The sequence below is a fragment of the Triplophysa dalaica genome, chromosome 4 (genome assembly GCF_015846415.1).
Source record: "Triplophysa dalaica isolate WHDGS20190420 chromosome 4, ASM1584641v1, whole genome shotgun sequence".
NCBI lineage: Eukaryota > Metazoa > Chordata > Actinopteri > Cypriniformes > Nemacheilidae > Triplophysa > Triplophysa dalaica.
In genome coordinates this window covers 21,996,554-22,002,553 of record NC_079545.1, presented here as the reverse complement: position 1 = coordinate 22,002,553, position 6,000 = coordinate 21,996,554, and positions in this window count along the sequence as shown.

Below are 6,000 nucleotides of genomic sequence, written 5' to 3'. Positions count from 1 at the left end.
CACTTCAAAACAGCCTCCATTATTCACAAACGGCGAATATTGTGTATGTATTGTGTTGTGTTGAATATTGTGTTGAATATATTATGTATGAGCCCATCGTATCACAGAGATGCAGAACCGTACGGGATTAGAATTTCACAGGACCTCGTGTTCGTCAAAATATGGTAAATCATTTGTGGGAGAAATTTTACTTTACAAATCACAGACATGAACTATTCGCACGGGATTAAGATCACAGACAATTTCTGAAATTGTTGCAAATGACCAGAGGTCCCCAGGTAATACTTATCCCCTGCGAATAGGGCTTCCGGACCGGAGATACGGTGGGGATCACCAACACCCTGTTTTGTGTCACTGTTGTGGCTTAAAGGAGAATTAAAAAAAAAAATAGATGGATTTGTACAATTATAGGGTGTTTCTGCACACACACTAATGACTAAATTTCTGGTAGATAAACATTGAAAAGTGCATTTTCTGGGATAGCGGCCCTTTAAATCCCAATGTTTTATGTGAATTGAAGATATTGAAAATATTTATATGTGAAATAAAATGATTAAAAAGTCAAAGAAAGAGCTTGCATGCGTTTATCACACAGATATCTTTCATGAGAATCCAAGCAAACAGTAACAGTTAATTTCTTAACCCTAAATACCTATGAACAAAACTGCAACCTAGGCATTTGTTTTGATGGATGGATGTAAATGTGCATTAAAGTTTGTGTTTCCTGCGAATGATGTAGTGACTCAATCAGCCATAACAGCATTTCTAAGAATACTGTAATAGTGTATGAGCAATGTTGCTATTATACATATTTTCACAATGCTGATCAAGCATGCTTACAGTAAGTCTGTAAAAGTTTTTCTTTTATAAAACTTAGTAAGAACAGGAAACTTTGTTACAAGTACATTTGTCCAGTAATGTCTGACATTTTTTGTTTGTTTGGGGTTTCCTATGGCATAATGGTCGCTAGTCCTATAGTATGTTCTTGTAGCGTTTTATGCACATACTTCAGTATAACTCAGTTGGTCTCATCATTGTGGTAGGAAAACATTTGTCTGCTGATATTTTTTCTTGCAGAAACCACAACTGCAGTGTGGCATGAAATGAGTTGTTTGTCCTTGTGGGTTTGTGTCCGCAAGAACGGTACGAATCGTTAATCTCCAGCTCCTTTTCGACTTCCTTAAAATGCTTTTCATCATTAAGTAGATCATACACCCATTTGAAAAGAGATTAGGACTTGTACTTACAAGTAGCTTTGAAAGTTCTTGTGATATCACAAACAGTATGTAATTGTAAACTGACCTAAACAATCTGTTTTATAGATTTTGACTGTTGAGCTTTGTTAAACAGCAATAAAGGAAACATTCATTATTCAACGAGCCTGTCACAAGGTTAATAGGGATATATTGAAAAAAAGTTAAACATACCCACAAAGCTTTGAAAGTTATAAGATTTATCTCCAAGGCTGATTTAACATCAGACAATAGTGTTTTTTTTGTTTTATAAGCTTCCATTAATCGAACAAACCAAACTGAAGAGGTGCGTTATTCACTGTTAAAAGATCTTTTAAAGAGCCACAAGCTATGACTGCATATAACATGAGTCATGGCACATCCCCTTACACAGTCTGTTCAGACATGCAGTTTGAGAAATTGTCTACTGATGAAAAGAAGGTCTGATTTTTGTGGAAGGCTTAATGTAAATCCCTGCAAGAGTATTTATAAACCTGGAGTCAGTGTTTGTAACAGCTTTCTCATATCGAACTTCAGTCATTGTGGTCTTGCATGCACCTGAGAAAAACACATAAAATGAAAAACATTTTCATAACGCCACCTGGTGGAGCGTTTACAAAGTGCACTTTATAGTACTGTGGAATAATGTGTTTGAAATGCGATCAAGGTTTGTTATGGAAACTAAAGCGACTGTACGAAAAGTAACTCTAGCCTACACTGTAAAAAATCATTTAAAAGTCTGTAATATTCCGATTGCTGGGGTATCAGAACAAAAAAAAATTGTAAACTAAAATTTTAAATTAAATTAGCTTTTCTTGTTATGTTAGACATGATTTGAAAATTTGCCGTCTATTTCTGTAAATTGACACATTTTCACCGTCTCTCAAAAATATGTGAAGATTCTGTAAAAAACAATATAAGCTTTTTTTAAAAATGTGTTAGCTAATGCATAAAAAATAAAAAGTCTGACTCATCATTTATACAGTCTGATGAAACACATGGTGATGAAACAGCACCTAAAGGTACAGTTTATACAAATCGCCGCTAGAGGGGGCACGATCAAAACAAGAACAATCGCATGTCTTGATGACGCTGTGTAGAAGCGTGGAATGATGGGAAATGTTGTTTCCAACTCTACCGCTGATAGTACCGCTGACACATCAATCAGACGGGAACGAGAAATCATACTAGCAGAAGAGGTAAATTAACAAAGTTTTATAAATGTTGCGTTTGATGAAATCATTTTATTTCATTATAATGAATTAGACTCGAGTAATATAAGGTTTAAAACGAAATAGTTAGTCATAGATGTTACAGTAATTGTCCATTTCGATCGTGTGATTACATCAGATGTAAGTGTCCAAATCAATCTTAGTAAAAGTTATTTTAAAAGTCTGATTATAAGTATTCTTCCAAATATATTTCTCTATGTTCATCAGAACGTAGACATTTATACAGATTTGGAACAACTCGAAAGTGAGTAAGTGATGACAGAATTTTCATATTTGGGTAAGTATCCCTTTAAATGCTTCCTTCAATGTCAAACTGTCCATGAGTTCTGTGTAGATGTTGTGTAGTTTATAACAGAGGGGAAAAAATTCGTGTCACACTACTTTTAAGCACTAGGGAGCAGCACAGTACTGCAAAATATAATCTAAACCGATTTTATAAAAAGCAAGATTTTGGTGTGTCACGATATCAGATTATCACTAAACGGTTATTGAGCACAAAAATGATGGTACCAAATTTTATCACCATAATCATTTTTAATGGTGGTGTATGTCAAAATCATCTTTCATTTGGATTTAATTTTTTGTTTTCTCTCTATTTTTTGACCAATAAGTCACACTCAAAATATTAGTTTAGCGAGGATAAAAAAATGAATCACCGTGGCTCTTAAAGCCGAGTTTAAATGGATGCTCAATACAATATTCATATGTTATTGATAATCACAGTATCTTGTTAATAGTTAACGAGCAGCATTTTAATAAACAGACTAGAATATAATGGCTGATAGCCATCACGATTAATGCAATACATTTAAAAAATCACATTGTCTTGAAATATCTGTAAAATTGCCAGTGTTTCAGCCATTTCACAATTGTTTGTGAATTGGTCTTATAGTGACTTAGGAGTCCTTGTGTGTACCTCTAACTTAAATATTATTTTAGAGTAAATATAAGAAGCCCTAGAATTAGGACTGACAGAAGTATTTTTGAGTTTCAACTTGATTAAGGATATTAGAAGTTTTCGTTATGTAATCTGTTTTATTGGCCCTTTCTGTTGCCTTATTTGACCCATATGGTTATTGATGTGACAGAAGTAGACAGTGTCTGTGTCCTCCCATCTACACAATTGTACAGAGAGCAAGAGAGCTTAGTGGGTGGTTCCTGTGACTCATCAAAACACCACACACACTTAGTGTTCACCTACCAGCCCTAAATGGAAAAATAAGGATATTCTTGTCACACCACAATAATTATAGAGGATGTAAGATAGGATGGTATATGTTTTACTCAAAACCATGGCATGTCTGAAGCATAAAAAAAATAAACAATGTGCTAGATCAAAGGGAATGCATATAAGTTTTTCTATTACTTTTTGTAGCTATCAGGGGGGGAGAAATATAAATACTTTTCAGTAAATATACTGTAGAAATAAAAACATTAGGATAGAACAAAGAACTACAAAAATTGGTCAAATGTGACCACATCATGCACTAGTCATGCAAGCTGGGCATCTCCATGGTAATAATCATTTTAAATCTGCTGCCCCATGCAGCAATGGACTCGTGATCCCGATGGAGCAGCTACAATAGCAACAAATGCTGTTGTCATGCTAGACACCAATCAACATTATTGCTGCTGAAATAATTTCATTATCTTCCTTCACTCTGTATCCTGATTTCATTCTTTAGACTTTAAAAAGAAAATTCAGGCATCAAATTTTGTTACACATAGCCACATAGAGACGCAATCATGCTTGCATGTACTTTCAATACTTACATTTTCATCAACTCAGTTTACAGATGTACTGAATTTACCTTATCAACCAATCTACCTCCAATTGGCTCACATATGGTCATACTATAATATATTTATAACAGGCTGTCACTCATCCAGCTGTAAAATAATGAATGTTAAAACAAACATGATACAAGGAATGTCATCGTCTCTGGATAAATGAGCAAAGCAAATCTTAATCTTAATTTTAAAGGCCATTTTAAAATTGCGTATGCAGGTATATTTCTTCCCATATATAGCAATAAAAGGAAGAAATATCCTTAAAAATTCACAACTTCAAAATGGTCCTAAAAATCTGAATGGTCTATATGCAAAATAAAAGACTTGTAGGACTATTTTGAAATTGTGTATATTTCTTCTCACAGGGTATACCTCTATCTACATCTTTCTATACATACATATCTCCCATCATTCGAAAAACTATTTAAAACTATTCGGAATACTTGGAAAATGTTCACTTTTCTACACAAAAAAAATCTCTCTCTCTCTCTCCATTTATTTTGTTAATTTAAGTGTGCTTTATTGGCATGACAAAATGTACATTCGTATTGCCAAAGAATTAGAAATAGTACAAGTAGTAAACAAACAAAAAGAAAGATAATATAATAATAAAATTAAAATAACGTGTTATGTATGTGTGTAGTGCAACTTAAAGAGATTTATAATATATGGCAATATATATATATATATAAAACAGAAATAGAGTATAGTTTAAACAAAGATTTTGTACATTTAAGTAGCAGAATAAAGGGATATAATAATATAATGTTATGTACATATATTCTTTCTCTCTCTCAATAGGTGTTTTTTGTAGTATCTTGCAAGCCTATAAGCACTTATTGTATTTGTAACATCTCCATAAAAGGGAAGGAAGGAGTCGGGAACCGGCAAACATTCAATAAAGTAATACAACAGCCGGCGGCCACAAACACAAACACAAACACAAACACAAACACAAACACAAACACAAACACAAACACAAACACAAACACAAACACAAACACAAACACAAACACAAACACAAACACAAACACAAACACAAACACAAACACAAACACAAACACAAACACAAACACAAACACAAGTTCGGGCACGGTCCTCTCTCCTCGACGGTCCGGTCGCTCGTTCCTTTTATATGCTCCCAATCTCCTACGTGATTCGAGCCCGGTGTGCGCACAGCTGGCGCTAATTCACAATTACTCACCGGACTCGAACCACGGTCTCGCCCCGCCTACTCTACTATTTCCTCCTATTGACGAATCGCTTAATTGTTGCCTTATCTTCTTTGTGAGTCGCTTTGGATAAAATGCCAAAATGTAAAGAGGTGTTTTGACAGAAAATTACATCACTCGAACTGCAGTTTGGTCTATTTAATGAATTAATGGGCTAACTAAAATGAAAAATAGATAAATAAGATAAAACTATAATAACATAATAGTCATCTTTTTTGCGAATCAAATCCTCATAGGCCTAAATTATAAGAAATACACAATACACCATTTCAAAACTCTCCTAATTTTCTATTTTTCATTAAATCATTTTTATGAATGTTCGTTCGCAGTTCGACACATTCACCCACGTTATTTCAGGGCTAATTTAAAACATTTCATTTATATAGGCTATGAAGAGTTTGGTTCCAAAATGACATAACTCCGGTTCTACAATTTTTCGAAAATCATGTTTTTTATTATGTTATCGTGTTGTATTGTGTTAGTTAGCAGTAATGGCTTAAATGGCTTAATATA